General features: G+C 49.2%; 2 non-coding genes across 2 annotated transcripts; both read right to left on the bottom strand.

Moving 5' to 3' along the window:
* Nucleotides 1-5,592: 5,592 nt before the first annotated feature.
* Nucleotides 5,593-5,664, bottom strand: TRNAC-ACA. Its single transcript has one exon. It is a non-coding gene; the product is annotated as a tRNA-Cys (tRNA).
* A 1,204-nt stretch (nt 5,665-6,868) lies between these two features.
* TRNAC-GCA lies at nt 6,869-6,940 on the bottom strand. Its single transcript has one exon. It is a non-coding gene; the product is annotated as a tRNA-Cys (tRNA).
* Between the last annotated feature and the right edge of the window lie 9,351 nt (nt 6,941-16,291).

The following is a 16,291-nucleotide window of genomic DNA, read 5'->3' as shown; positions in this document are numbered from 1 at the left end:
ATGTTAGATTTTAACATTTTTTATATATTTTTGTATATTTTTTATTTTCATAATGTTAAGTATTCATTAAAGTCTAAAGAATCTGCAGTTTTTCTTTTTAATTTCTGATATAGGTTTATTTGTTTCTGTTTATTTTTCTTAGCAGTTGCACCAGAGGTTAATCTATCTTTTCTTTTCAAAAACCAACTTTTGGCTTTGTTAATCCTGTCTATTTTGTGCTTTTTTTTAAAGTCATTATTTGTCTGCTTTCTAATTATTTTTTTAAGGTTTTATTGATTCATTTGAGACAGAGCATGAGAGAGAGAATGAGAGCTGAGAAGGTCAGAGGGAGAAGCAGCCTCCCCATGGAGCTGGAAGCCTGATGTGGGACTCAATCCCGGGACTTCGAGATCATGACCTGAGCCAAAGGCAGTCACCCAACCAACTGAGCCACCCAGGCACCCTTGTGTTTGTTTTCTATTTCATTAATTTCTGCTCTTTCCTTTCTTCTCTCATATGTTCTTTTATCCAGTTTTTCTAACTTCTTGAGATAGATTCTTAGTTTATTTCTATTCTTTTCCAGCATAGTGCTCAAAGCCACAAGTATATCTCTAAATGCTGATTCAGTGTCCATCAACGGATGAATAAATAAAGAAAATGTTACACATAAACACACACCTACACATACGCACACACACACACGCACAGTGGAATATTATTCAGCCATTAGAAAGAAGGAAATCCTGCCATCAGTAAATACATGGATGAAACCGGAGGGCATTGTATTAAGCAAAATAAGCCAGACCCCCTCCAAAAATGTAAATACTGTATGGTATCACTTATATGTGGAATTTTTTAAAAAGTCAAACCCAGAAACAGAGAGTAGATTGGTGATTGCCCAGGCCCGAGGGGTAGAAGAAATGGGTGGTGGGGGGGTGTTGATCAAAGGGTAGAAACTCAGTTATAAGGTAAGTAAGTTCTAGAGAGCTCATGTACAGAATGGGCATTACATTACAGTTAATAATACTGTATTATAAACTCGGAAGTTGCTAAGAGAGATCCTAAACATTCACACACACACACACACACACACACACACACACACACACGCATGCACACAGGTAATTATATGGGGTGAGGGGTGTGTTCAATAACTTTTTTTTTCAGTCCCCCACTACCATAAATTATGCAGCTGAGTTTCTCCCACATTTGAGGAAATTACGGGGCCAGCACATTCAGAGTGCAATGAATGAGCCTCACCCCGGAAAAACCACCGTCATGATCATGGTATCTCCCCTGCCTGGTAAGTGTGGGTATGTTAATTGACTTGATTTTGGTAATCATTTCACAATCTATATGTAAATCATATCATTACATTGTACAGTTTATATTACAATTCTATTTGTCAATTACACCTCAATAAAGCAAGGGGGGAAAGAAACTAAAAATTGTAAATTATTCATGACACTTTTCTGTTAATTAATGAGAAAGGTATGTAGAATTTTTCCACTCTAATTCTAGACATGTTTATTTCTCTTGGCTATTCTTTTCTTTTTTTTTTTTTTTAGATTTTATTTAGGATTTTATTTATTTATTTACTTGACAGACAGAGATCACAAGCAGGCAGAGAGAGAGGAGGAAGCAGGCTACCTCCTGAGCAGAGGGAGATGCGGAACTCAATCCCAGGACCCTGAGATCATGATCTGAGTCGAAGGCAGAGGCTTAACCCACTGAGCCACCCAGGCGCCCCCTCTTGGTTATTCTGTCAAGTTTTTGCCTTACATATTTTGAAGCTTTATTACTAGAAGCATAAAAATCGGGAATTCTTACATCTTCCTGTTAAATTCAGCCTTTGGTTATTAATAATTTATCTTTTATCTCTAGTAATATTTTATTATTTAAAGAATATTTTGTCTGGGGGTACCTGGGTGGCTCAGTCGTTAAGTGTCTGCCTTCAGCTCAGGGCATGATCCCAGGGTCCCGGGATGGATTCCCACATTGGGCTCTCTGCTCGATGGGAAGCCTGCTTCTCCCTCTCTCACTCCTTCTGCTGGTGTCCCCTCTCCTGCTGTGTCTCTCCCTGGCAAATAAATAAATAAATAAATAAAAACTTTTTTTAAAAAAAGACTATTTTGTCTGATAATAAGATATACCTGCTTTCTTTTTGTTAATGTTCTGTCAGTCAGATAATTTTTCATCCTTTTGCTTTTCAATCTTTCTGTATCCCAAATTTTAGATGATGTCTTTTGTAAATAGAATACAGTTGGCGGGTTGTTTTAACCCCAGTATGATACTCTCTGTCTTTCAACCTGGGGCACTTGCTTTATGTACTTCTGACGTAACTGCTGATGTATTTGCGTTCCAATGCACCTCATTTTATGCTTTCAATTTACAGTGCTTGTGCTGCTTATAGTACTTATATTTTATGTTTTTCTTCTTTCTTCATTTTTTTTTGTTTGAGATTTTTCTAACGCTATTATTTTCCCCTACTGGTTTGAAAAATATAAATGCTATTTCTTCTTTTTTTAGTGATTATGCTAGAAATTCCATGTGCATAGTTACTTCTCAGAGTCTGTGGCTAACCAATGGCTTTATCCTCTGCACAGGTAATACAAGCATCTTAGAAAACTTAAAAAAAAAATTTTTTTGTTGTTGTTTACAATTTCTTTTTTTTTTTTAAGATTTTATTTGACACAGCGGTGGGTGTGGTTGGAGAGCAAGCACAAGCTGGGGGAGTGGGGCAGGCAGAGGGAGACACAGATTCCCCACCGGGCAAGGAGCCCGACGTGGGGCTGGATCTCAGGACCTTGTGATCATGACTTGAGCTGAAGGCAGCTGCCTAACTGACTGAGCCACCCAGGCGCCCCAGCATCTTAGAATACTTTTAACTGAACTTACTTTCCTCCCAACTTATATGCACTTTTTATCTTCTACATTCTACATAAGTTGTGTTAACCTCATTATTGTTACTCTTTTACAGTCAATGTTCACTTAGATTTATTCATATATTTACCATTTCTTTGCCTCTGTCTTCCTTACTACATCTGTCCTTCCATACAAATCATTTCCCTGCTGCTTAGAATATACCTTTCAGAATTTCTTTCCGTGCCTGCATGTGATGGATGAGTTATTTCAGTTTTTATTAGTCCAAAATTGTCTTTATTTTACCTTCACTCCTGAAGGATTTTTTACCTGAGTATGGAATTTTATGTTAACAGTATTTCAGTAGATGTAATTCCACTGCCTTCTGGTTTTCATTGTCACTCTAGAGAACTCAGTTGTCAATCTCAATGGAACTCATTGAAAATAATGTGTTTTCTTCTTACCATGCTTTTGAGTTTCTTGTCTGTGATTTCCTGTAATTTTATTACAGTAACTCTGGGTATGGATTTAATTTTGTTTCCTATGTTTGAGATTCACTGGAGTTCTTGAATGTCAGCATTGATGTCTTTCCTAAGTTGCAAAATAGTCTTAGCCTTTGTGTCCTCAAATATTGTCTCTACTTCATTCTCTCATTTTCTCTTCCAGCAGTCCATTTAAATGTACATTAGACCTCCTCGTTGTAGCCTCTAAATTTGTTACCCTCTATTCTGTGTTTGCCATATTTTTCCTTGCATGCTTTATAATGGATGTGTTTCATCCCAGTGGTCTAATTCACCAATTTTCTCTTTGGCTGAAACCATTCACTGACTGTAACATGGACATCTCATTGAATTTTTAATTTTAGTTATTGATTTTTAGATACACATTTTTTATGTTATTCTCATATCTTCTTAGATACTTCTTATGCTTTCCAGCTTCCTACTGAAATTTTCAAGCTTGTCTCTTATCTTCTTGAAAGGAGCAAGCGCTTTTTTTTACAGTGTGTTTCTGGCTGTTCTAATATTTTTAAAAAGTCCCTTCCCTGTGTTTAGTTCTGTGGTCTGTTGTTTCTATTGATTTTCATTGATGATTTTTGCCTCCTTGTGTATGTAGCTATTCTTGACTACATACTGAACACTGTATTCGAAAATGTATCTGTAGGACTAATTTGGAGCCAGGTGGAGATAATAGTTTCTTTTGTTTTTTCCAGAGATCTGAGGGGCTCTAACAGTCAGGATACCTTAATATAATTTCAAGGCTTGAGTTTCTGGGCCATCCCGATGTCACAAAGACCAGCGACAAATTCTTGCAAGGACTGTTTTGGTTCAGTTTGCCTTTCCTCCTTAGGGTCCCAGCCCAAAGCCAGAGATAGTTTACCTGTGTCCCTACTCTCGGTGGGCCCAGAACTCTGACTTCTATCCCCCTGGTCCTGAGAGACTTCCAGAAATTCACTTAGCCTCTCTTGGATGGAAAACCAGGGCCAGGGCGAAAGCAGCCTCTCCTGCAGAGCTTTATCCTTCTGTTTCCCATTTGTTCTGAATCTCCATCTTGTACTTCATATTTAACTAGTTAGCTCTTTGAAGCTTTTGTTGACTTGTTTGTAATACGTTCCCAGCTTTTTTATTTGTTGTCATAGGAAAGATTGGTTCAAATTATCTCTTCATTAAGGAACATGGAAATTCCTCTGAGGGATTCTTGATACCATTATATGTGTTTTAAATCTTTTGACTACATTTTTAATAATTATTATATAAATTAGGGCCTACTCCTTGGCATTCTCACCAAGGAAATATGGATGCAGGTTAAAAAAGAAAGAGTGCGGGCACCCGGGTGGCTCAGTGGATTAAGCCGCTGCCTTTGGCTCAGATCATGATCTCAGGGTCCTGGAATCAAGCCCCGCATTGGGCTCTCTGCTCGGCAGGGAGCCTGCTTCCCCCTCTCTCTCTGTCTGCCTCTCTGACTACTTGTGATCTCTGTCTGTCAAATAAATAAATAAAACCTTAAAAAAAAAAAAAGAGTTAGAAAGCATATCAAAAACAGAGCCCCTGTCCTCTCCCTGGGAATCTGTCAGAGGGCAGACTTAGACCACTTGATTTTCCCTTCTCCTTCTTTTCTCTCTTACCAGTTTCTCTCTTTCTTTCTTTCTTTCTTTTTTAAGATTTTATTTATTTATTTGACAGAGAGAGATCACAAGTAGGCAGAGAGTCAGGCAGAGAGGGGGGGGAAGCAGGCTCCCTGCCAAGCAGAGAGCCCGATGCGGGGCTCTATCCCAGGACCCTGAGATCATGACCTGAGCCGAAGGCAGAGGCTTAACCCACTGAGCCACCCAGGCGCCCCAGATATGCTCTCTAACTCTTACAGTCACTCCTGGGAAGTAGGAAGGTACATATCCACACTTCAAAAGTGGCTTTCTCTCTCTCTTTCTCTTCCCAAGAGATAACTTTCTCTCTGGAGATTATAATAAGGTTGAGAAAACGAGACACTGAGAGAAAGGAAGTCTCCCCACACACCATGAAAGGCAAGAGTCTCCAGGTAGGTAGGAGTGGACTGAGCCAACTTCATCAGCCCCTTCACTGAAATGTGACCCCAGTAGCTATTGCCTGGATGATGCTCAAGGAAAGATTCTTGGAGCTGGTCCTTGTACAGAGCCTAAATTTTTATCCCAAGACAAAGAGCATTAATTTGATGGTTGTACGTGGGTGGCAAGAGGCAGAATGCCAGCACCTGCTTCAATCATTTAGAAAGTAAAAAAGGGGGCACCTGGATTTGAACCAGGGACCTCTTGATCTGTAGTCAAATGCTCTACCCCTGAGCTATACCCCCACCTGTTGCTGGCTTCTCATTATCACCTTTTCACCCATGCATTGCACTCAGGATCTCTGTGTCCATATTTGGCTGGTTTTTTTCTGCATGTCCCAGGAGGTGGCAAGTCTCCTCCACTGTTGTCCACTTTCCTCTCTTCCCCTCTCAGCCTTAACTAGTCCTCTCTCCTGCTCTCTTCCTCAGGCTGAGCAATGACATCAACCTTTACACCCGGAAAGATCATTCGAGTCTATAGTAGTCTTTCTCCCTAGGCTGGCACATAGTTATCGGAAAAAAAGTGGTTGCTTTCTGGGTCCCAAGGGAACCTCACGCTCAGTGCAGGGACAGCCTCCTCCATTCTCCAAGCCTCGGGAGGGTGTTTCATTCATTCATTCACTCAGCAAACACTCTTGGAGCCCGACTGGTGCCAGGCTCTGTCATCCATGTTGAAGACACAGACTACTAAAGCATTATCCCTTTTCCTCAAAGAGTCTTAGTCCAAGCAGGAGACAAACCCACGAACCGAAGTATTTCCACAGAGTGCCGAAAGTCCAAGCAGAGAGCTGTGAGAACAGGGAGTAAGAGGCTCGGCAGCTAGGAGGTCGGGGGCGCTTTCTGGAGGAGATGGACAAGGACGACCTGCTAAATTGAAGGAGCTGGGAAGGGCAAGGAGGACTAAGACCATGGAAGGAATAAAAACAACAACAAAAAAAATGTTTTTAAAAAGTGCGTCTTGGGATGCCTGGGTGGCTCAGTTGGTTGGACGACTGCCTTCGGCTCAGGTCATGATCCCAGGATCCTGGGATTGAGCCCCGCATCGGGCTTTCTGCTGAGTGGGGAACCTGCTTCCCTTCCTTTCTCTCTGCCTGCCTCTCTGCCTACTTGTGATCTCTCGCTGTCAAATAAACAAATAAAATCTTAAAAAAAAAAAAAAAGTGTGTCTCGAGATCAGTGAGACTAAGATCAAAAGGGAAGGTGTGCTCATCACGCCAGGAAACATTTCAGAAACCTGGGTTCCCGCTAATGCAATGAGGGTGCTCCCAGACATCGCTGCTGGGGAGTCTGTGACTCGGCATGACTAGCTGTGACCTCAAGGAACCCTCACAACCACCCTCCCTGCTGTCCAATCCTAGAGATGAGGACAGAAGAGAATCCAGGCACAGAGGCTTCAGAATGACTTGCCTCCTTCTTGTTTACCACTTCATAGCCAAAAGGGACTTTAGCAAGGGGGCACCCGGATTTGAACCGGGGACCTCTTGATCTGCAGTCAAATGCTCTACCCCTGAGCTATACCCCCAGGCCTGCCTTTGAACCTTCACTGCACCTCTTGAACTGTGCAGTTGCCTCGTTCCTGGGCTGCTACAGACAAGTTCCTGGAGGCAGGCAGCCTGCCCCGTGACAGCCCGGCTCTCCCTGCCATCACTCACGCATTCGTCCACGTGCAAACGCCTACTAACCAGCTTCTCCGTGCCAGGCTCGTCCTTCCTTCTCCTTCCATTTCCTCTTCCTCCTTCTCTGGCTCACTTACCTCTGGCCGCCCCCAACCCCGTCTTCGCTGTGCGGGGCAGTCACGGGCTTGCCCATCTGAGCAGACCCTATGTCCTCTCCTCGCTCCCTGCACTGCTCTGCGCGGATGCAGGAGCAGCTCTGGGACAAGAACCCTGTCCTGACACCACACCCCGAGGCGCAGAGAACCCCCTTTGTCCCTGCCCACCCTACGCTCGGCCACTTAAACTGCTCAATACTGGGCGGGAATCAGGTGGACCAGTTCCAGATTCCTGCTCAAGGAGAAGACCCATTGAGGAGGGGCGGGACCCTGGGACACCTTGCTTGCGGCCCCGGGACACGGAGAACGGCGGCTTCCAGGACGCCTCAGCAGAGGCAGGCAGCTCTGGGTGAGACTTGTTTGAGCAGCTGCGCTTGCAAACAGGCCCGAGGGGCTGAAGCCAACAAGGGTGTGTGCCCTGGGGTCGGCAGGGGAGAGAAGCACCTCGTTGGGCTTGGCCCCTCGGGAGATGGCCAGGAAGGGAGACCCAGAGAGAAGACTGTAGGGGGACAGTGTGTGGGACAGGCAGAACTGCTGGGCCTTGGCACCGGGAAGGGACAGTTCTCCGACACCGTTCTCGCAACCTGTGTCACTAAGAAAGAAACCATAAGTGAAAATAGCCAAAATGTTAAATTTCTCAGGAAAGCAAGAAATATGGGCTGTAGGCAGCACAGGGCTGTGCTGTTGTCACCGTGATGAAGTGAATTCTGGCAGAACGGGTCACAGCAGCAGCGGGCACAGAGGACAGGATGCGAGGCTCTCTGACCCGTTCGCTACACACAATGTTCAAAGGCGCCGCTCCTGCTGCGTCGTGTTGGGGGAAGAGCGGGCAACTTCGACACTGTCGTACTGAAAACCAGAAATATTGGGGCTTTTACATAGAAAATTTCATGAAGTTTTTACTGACACGTCATACTGCCAGCCATCAAAGAAAATCGGTTCCTTTCTGAGACGGAGAGCCGGTGGCGTGACTTGAGGGAGGCAAACATTTCTTAAATGTGACATCAAAAGCTCACTTGATAAACCGGACTTTAATTAAGAACCTGTGCTCTTTGAGTTAATTTTAATTAAATTAAAAACTCATGCTCTTTGAAAGACACGGTTAAGACAATGAAAAGGCAAGTGACAGAGAGGAAGTATTTGCAAGCCGCATATCTGATACAGGACTGGCACCCACAGACAGAAAGAGCCTTCAAAACTCATTCATGGGGCACCTGGGTGGCTCAGTGGGTTAAAGCCTTTGCCTTCGGCTCAGGCCCTGGGATGGAGCCCCGCGGGCTCTCTGCTCAGCAGGGAGCCTGCTTCTGCCTCTCTCCCCTCTGCCTGCCTCTCTGCCTGCTTGTGATCTCTATCTGTCAAATAAATAAATAAAATCTTAAAAAAAAAAAAAACTCAATCATAAAAAAACAAACAAGCCAAAGGAAAAAATGGACAAAGGATCCAAGCAGATACTTCACAAAAGAAAACATATGATGTCGGGGTGCCTGGGTGGCTCAGTGGGTTAAAGCCTTCAGTTCAGGTCACGATCCCAGGGTCCTGGAATCGAGTTCTGCACTGGGCTCTCTGCTCAGTGGGGAGCCTGCTTCCTCCTCTCTCTCTGCCTGCCTCTCTACCTACTTGTGATCTCTGCCTGTCAAATAAATAAATAAAATCTTAAAGAAAAGAAAAGAAAACATATGATGTCAATAAGCCCACAAAAATAACCTCAACATCAGTAGTGATGAGGGAAATAAACGTTAAAACCACGATGAGAGATCACCTTGTGCTAGAATGTAAATAAGAAAGATGCCCATGACCAGTGTTGGCGAGGATGGGGGGCAGCTGGAACATTCATTCACTGCGAGGCCGGCGTGAAACGGTGTGGCCACCCTGGAGAACAGTTCAGCAGGTCCTTAAAGGGTGAGGCGTACCCCTTGCCTAGGACCCAGATACTACACTCCCAAGGATTTCCCTGAGCGGAATAAAGGCACACAGCCAGGCACGGGTGCACAAGTGTCCACAGCAACTTTATTTCAAAAGCCAAAAGCTGAAAACAACTCAAACGTTTACCAACAGGTGAAAAGGCCCACGACAGAATAATTCTCATGGATAAAAACAAAGGAACTATTAATACATGGAAACGTAGGGATAGATCTCAAATAATTATCTCGAGTCAAAGAAGCCAGACCCAAACTGAACAAGCAAAGAAAGGAGGGGTGGAGTACATACGCTCTGATTCCACTTATAGAAAATTCTAGAAAATGAAACCTGGTCTGTGAACACACAAAGCAGGTCGGAGGTTGCCTGGAGCTCTGGCAAGATTTTAAAGGACTAGAGGTCGAGGGGTGGGCGATTCCGGCTCAGACACAGTGTGTTTCATCCCTGTCCCACCATCCGCTCCCTTCCCAAAGCTCTGCAGCCCCCCAGCCCCCCATGGGCGGCACCCCCCGACCCCGCTCTCTCCCAGCAGCACCAGCAGACATTATTTGCTTTCACATCTAGCAGGGATGTTCGCTGCTCCTGGACCACTCGTCTTCTCGTCCATCCGGCGAAACTGAAGAATGCATCATGGATTCCTCCAAGCACATGGAGTCAGAGGTGGTTCTGTGATCCAGCCCCCCGCCCCCCATCTCCCTGAACCTCTTGCGAGTGCTCTAAGCGGCCTGTCAAGCTCCTTGTCAATCTGCACAGGACATGAGCCCCACCTGGGGTTTCCCCTCCTGCCATCCCGCTGTCTGTTCACGGCTCCCCCTCTCTAAACAGGGAGCTCTGCTCTTGTGAACCTGCCTCCTAGCCTCGGGGCTGCAGCAGTGGCGGCCTCCAGGATGCTTCCTCCACGCTCTGGTTGTGCCTGGTGATCTCTGCATCCATGTCCATGAGCCTCTCCCAGCCCTGGTCCCTCAGCGCTTTGACTTTGGCTCCTCTTTGGCCAGAGGACACGGCTGGGACCTGGTTATCACTAGAAACTGCCCCACTCCAGAAGTTTGAACTCTGAAGTTCCCCATCCTCCTGGTAATCTCTACCCCTCCCGCCACCACATCCCTCCATCCTTCTCTTTCCCTTGCCCCCGACTGTTCAGCTCTTTCCTGCCTCCTTTCACCATCCTGCCCGACACAGACGCCATGCCCTGCCACTGTGCTTGGCTTCCTTGGCTGTTCTCACCGGGTCCCAGAGGGCTAGGGCAGTGGGGACCAAGACCGCTAGAAGCTCCAGACTCTGGGAAAGCCTATATTCATCATAATTTTTATTTTCTGTATAGGCACATCTCATTTTATTGCACTTTGCTTTATTGTGCTTCCCAGATTCTGTTTTTATACAAATTGAAAGTTCAGGACGTTCACAGAGGAAGTCCCTGCACTTGGGGTAGAAACAGCAAGAGACCAGAAGCAGGAGCGGAGCCCGAGGAGGGGACGCAGCTGCTGCAAGCTCCGGGTCAGGCGGGACGGCACGTGGAGGCGCTTCCTCGGGACGAGCAGAGCGAGGGGCGTCCTGAGCTGCCGGTGGGAGCCACGACGGGGGGATCAGAACACGACGGAGCCGCGCGGATGAAGCAGCGGCAGGGCTCGAGGGGGCGGACTCCAGTTCCGAAGGCAGTTTTGTGGGTAAAATGCCATCAGGCAGCAACGCCGGCCGCTGAGCAACCGTTCGGGACAGAAGAGCCATCGGTGCGACAAACCGCAGGGCCGAGCAGGCCTCCAGCGCCCAGCACCCCGATGGGTCAGCAGCCGGCAGCGCCGCCGAGACCCGCCACCCGCAGAAAGACCGACACGCTGAGAGCTCAGACGGCGGGTCGCATGTTTTAGCAATAAAGTCTTTTTCAGTGACGGCATGCACGTTGTTTTAGACACGGTGCTGTTGCACAGCTCACAGACTGCAACAGCGGGTGCGTGGAAAGTCCGTGCCCTGGAAACCAAAACATTCCTTGGACCCACTTTATGGCAATATCAGCTTTACTGCAGTGGTCTGGATCCCAGCCCGTGGTTACCTCCCAGGTGCGCCTGTACTAGGGATTTCTGAGGACAGAGACAGGTGTCTCGGTGGAAAGATTTCTGGGCAGGTTGTCGGGAAAGCCGGGAGAGCTCAGCCCACAGGTAACAGGCTGTGAGCTAGGATGGAGGCTGTCAGGCTGTCCCCAACACCACGGATCACCTTCAAGTTCTAGAACATTTGGGGTGTTTTTTGCTGAGCACGTGGCCACCTAAATAGGACCACGTTTCCAGGCCTCCCCTGCTGTGCGGCTGGTTCTCCTCCGCGGGGGGCGAGAGGCTCCGCCTTCTACACTACGTGAAAGGGGATCATTTATTCAGCCACTCTGTGCCTTGGTCTCTTGATCTATACCATGAGTAAAAAAAAGGTTGTAATGAGGCTTCCGTGGGTCAATACTGATAGTACAGGATAGGCACTAAATATGTGTTAATTAAATAAGAAGTAAAGACACGTGCTGTCCTTAAAAGGAAAGAGCTCTGCGCCCCTCCCTGCCTCCCTCTGACAGACTACTGATGGTAGTGAGCCATCGAGAACCACGGCACCATGGCAACAGGCCCCATCCCGGGACGGGTAGAGCAACAAGCCGGCAGGGGCCTGGGGCTGTGACACCGAGAGCCTGACAGGGCAGAGCAAGCGCTCACCACTATCTTGTTGGAGCTACTAGTTCATTGTTCGTTTTGTGTTTCTCCATCCCACTTCTGGCGCCAATCACGTATCCTACATGACACGGAGAGTGTGAGTCAATGTCCTTCAAGGGCTAAGTGACCTCCCCAAAGGCACCAATCTCTAAGCGCCCTGTTAAAAATGGGGAATGATCACTGCTCCTCCTTCCTGCCTCAGCCATCAGGGTAGGCACAATTCTTGTTAAATCAAGAAATAAGCAGAGAACATTCCAGGCTACCAATATCTAACGGCTAGCCACACTGCGCAGCAATGAGCCAGATTCTGTCCCTAGGATGACAAGGGCTCAGCGTGTCCCTTTCTGTGGTCCCTGGAGGCGCCCGTAACACGGTCGTGCTGGGGAGATGGCCAGCCAGTCCCCTGTGCCCGGTTCCCACACATCAGGCTGGCTCCACAGTGAATCCGGGTCCTGGACACCAAGTTCCTATCCTGTAGCCAGTCCAGCTCCCGGAGAAGGAAGTAGATCAAAATGTGCCAAACCTTTTCCTGAAGGTTCTTAAGGCGTACTGCTAAGGCAAGACAACAAGCTGCTGGGTGATACGTTCACGACAACATTCTGTCTTTGTAACCCCGTATTTTCCCAGCTCCCACGTGTATGAAAATGCATGAGAGGAGCCTGAAATGTCACATGCCACAGTGACAAGGTGGAGTCCCTCGGGAGGGGCTAGGGTGAGGAGGGCGGCCAGCAGAGAGAGCCCTTCCGCTTCATCTGCACCTTTTACATTTCATGGTGGGAATGTACCCTTGTAGGAACACATCTGCAGAGTCCAAATGCAAACACCTCCAGAGAAATCACCAACCTTGCTTCTCAAACGTGGACCTGCCCAGGGTCCCCTGAGGAACACCAGGGAGACACCCAGACCCTACCCAGGCCTACTGAAGGAGAACCCGCATCTACGCTTTCCCTAGGAACCCAGGAGGAGAGGCCTGCCCGTGGAAGCAGCCGGTAAATAAAGCAGTCACTGGGGCCTCTGTGTTTGCAGCAGACGACGCAGAAACAGCTCCCGGACTCAAGACTGTCCTGGGCGGGGAGGGAGGAACCAGAGCTCTCTCCTGCGGAGTCTGGAAAAGCTTACAGAGGGAGTGGAAGGCAAGAAAGTAACCATGAACAAAGCAGGGATGTCTCAGGCCACAGGACAGACCCCACGTCCCCTGAGGACCTCGCTCCCCTGCCTCCCACGGCTCTCCTGAGCCTGACTCGGGAGCAAACCCCAGCTTTGCAGCAGAGCTGAGCTGGGGCTGCGGGCAGGTCGACCAATGAACAGCCTAGTCCGGCCACCCCAGCTGCAGGGGCCCAGTCTGGGGACCACAGACACCCCGCAAAGGCTGCCCGGGCTCCTGCCTTTCGAGCACTCACAGCACTGGCCCTCCCACTCGCTGCCTCAGCCTGCTGCCCAGCGCCCTACACGAGACCTGCCCTTGGTTGTCTTACGTCCATCACTCAGCGCCCGGGTCAGCACCCACCTCCTTTCAGCTCTGAGGTCAATGTGACTGCCTTCACGCGCTCAGAGAACTTGCTTCAAAAATAACCCTTTCTCCCCAAATAAAATGTCTGAATCTAGAAAGCAAGGAACAAGTGTCTCGGCAGAACCTATGTTCTGAGAGAACGTGTCCCCTGCTCCAGAGTGGTCCTGCTCTGCCCTGGGCTGTAGGTTTCCAGCTGTCATTCAAATAAAGGGTTCCTGGCCTTTAAAAAAGGGGTGGAGGAGGCTTTGAAAACTGCATGTTGAAGACACTGCTACCATCTGAGAGAGAAAGACAACTGAGCTACCGTTGTTCAGCCTTCATCTAACTTTCCAAAGGGCCGGGCAGTGCGGGGGTGTAGCACAGGCATTCCCTGGGTCCCGGCACGCTGGGTCTGGCCCTAACAGCCCCTCACTGTACCCCCGTCTGTTTCTCCAAATGGGGGGACTCCTGACACCAGAACACCCTCACCAGGTAAAGGGGGAAGGCGGGGGCTTGCACTTTTCTCGAGGGGACAGGCTCTGGGAGCTGCCACCCTGCTCTGCTGCCTGCTTTGCCGCCCATCTCCACTGAGCTCGGGCTCAGTGGTAGCATGGTCTGTGAGGGAGGGAAAGGGGCCTGGTGCCCTGAAGGCAGTGATGGGGCTCGGCTCTGCAGGCCTTGAAGGGAAAGGGTGCCTGCCAGACGTTTCGAGTAGAATCCACCCCCACTTCAAGATGTGTGGAGGACAGCAGGAGGGTGAGGTACAGCAGACCCCCTGTGCTCCCTTTGCAGGCAGGGCCAGTGACCAGGCCAGGAGGAAAGCCCCCCATCCTGCTGCCCCGATGGGGGATAGAGTAGAATCCAAGAAAGGCAGGAAGAACCCAAAATCACCCAGTCCAGCCACCTCATGCGACAGATGGGGAAGCTGAGGCCCGGGACAGGGAGTGAGTCACACATGGAGGTTGGCTGTCAGTCTGTGCATCCTGAGTGCAGGACGACTGCAGCCCTCCCTTCCCCCTGCTCCCCTGCTCCCTGGAGCCCAGCATCTTCCCTTATCCCGTGGCCGCACAGCACATGGGACCATCTTCTGGAAGGGGAACACTGGTGGCCAGGCGAAGGGAAGGAAGCCACCCTGCTCTGGGCCTCAGCCTCCCAGCTGGGCCGAGTAGACAAAAAGCCACCTGCCGGGCTGCTCGAAGCAGCGGGAGAACTCAGGTGTGCACGCTGAACTGGGATGGGAGTGTGGCAGCTACAAAGTCTGTTTCATCAGGTCTTACACAAACACGCACATGCACACAGACTCAACCTCCTTTTCTGGAACTGGGGCACCCTTAAGAAGACGCCTCCAATACAGCCTTCATTCAGCCGTTTCTGGAGAACTCACAGTGTGCAGAGTACAGCTCAGTGAGTCCTAGAAGTGCAAATATCAGGAGAGGCACAGCTCCCCAGAGATAAACAGGCTGGCAGGTGAAAGACGTGCGTGTAAGAGCTGCCCTGGCGCCACGGGAAGGGCAGTACAGTGAGGAGTGGCCGCGGAGCCCCAGTCTCCATGAGGCCTTGGACAAGTCATTTCACCTCCCTGCATTTCATGTCATGTCATTAAACCCAAACATGAGAATTAAGGATACCTTCTACCTGCCTGAAAACAGCTGATCAAAGGACCTCAAAGTGCTTTCTGTTCTCAAATCCAAGAGGCTCATTTGGTTCAATAAAGGAATAAAGCCAAGGACTCTGGGCCCAGAAGCCCCCAGGAGCCAGCCTCCTACCCGGGGAGACCAGAGTCTCACGGTGCCCTTTCACATGCTTATGGAGCTCTTTCTGCCGGTCTCCCAGGCTGCCCCACTCCTGATCAGAGTCACACGGCCGCATCTTCTGTGGTCGGGGACACGTGGAAGTGTAAGTTCCCCACCAGCATGAGTCACAGCCATTTCAGAGAATGGTAAAACCAGCTTGTCTCCTCTCCCCGCCCCCAAACCAGAGGGCATTGCTGGCCAGACCACCAGGCAAACACAACCTCATCTCCAGCACACCTGCTTCAGAGGAGAGCAGGGACCCGTGGCTAGAAGGATTCAGGATCGGCACTCCCGGGTTCTCGTCCCCTCTCCCAGGTTCCCATGCAGTTTCTGTGATTTCCCCAACCCGAGCCAGGCCTCACCCTCTGAGGTCACTCTGGAGCGGCAAGCACGACCAAAACCCTCCCTACCAAGCCCATGCCCTCTGCCCCACAGCCCTTTCCGCTGTGTCACACTTCTCTTCTGAGATTCGTCAAGCCCTTTGAAGTCAACTGGTGACTGGCATTAAGAGCCAAGAGGCCCAGGGGGTGCCTGGGTGGTGGGGTCAGATAAGCGTCTGACTCTCGGTTTCGGCTCAGGTCGTGATCTCAGGGTTGTGAGACCCGGCCCCCCATCAGGCTCCGCATTCAGCGCGGAGTCTGCTTGGAATTCTCTCTCCCTCTGCCCCACCCACCCCCAAGCTCTTTCTCTCTAAAACAAAAAGAGCCAAGAGGTCAAGTTTTAGCAGACATGGTGCTCCCTCCACTATGAGTCTGAGGGCCCTGCTGAAGCCAAGCAAGCCCCCTATGGCCCACCAAGTTCCTGTACTTTGGGGGCCTCCCCCTTGCTGCCGCCATGAGAGAGGTACCAGAGCCATTCCTACTACAGGGTCCTTTAAAATGGGGGAAACTTGCTCTGGATGCCAGAAGACCTCTCTGGTCAGACCCCAAACAGACCCTGGCTGGCAGTGGACGCTGGACACCACAGAGCCCCCAAGGGAAGAATCCTGAACCAAGACCCAGGGGCAATGGAGGATGAATAACAAAGCATTTGCACCATGACTGGACAGAGTGTAACGGATTTGAATCACAGCCCTACCACATAATAGAGATACTGGCCTAGCCAATTACTGAGCCAGACTTTTTTCCTTCATCTGGGAACACAGCCCAGAAGTGAGGAAGTGAGTGGTCCGGAAAACTTCCCAGGGAACCAATGCACTCTGGGAATGCTATGTCCG

Source organism: Enhydra lutris, unplaced genomic scaffold (genome assembly GCF_002288905.1).
Source record: "Enhydra lutris kenyoni isolate GAN:26980312 unplaced genomic scaffold, ASM228890v2 scaffoldscaffold37, whole genome shotgun sequence".
NCBI classification, from domain to species: Eukaryota; Metazoa; Chordata; class Mammalia; order Carnivora; family Mustelidae; genus Enhydra; species Enhydra lutris.
Note: the sequence above shows the minus strand (reverse complement) of the source record. Positions and strands in the feature narration are given on the sequence as shown.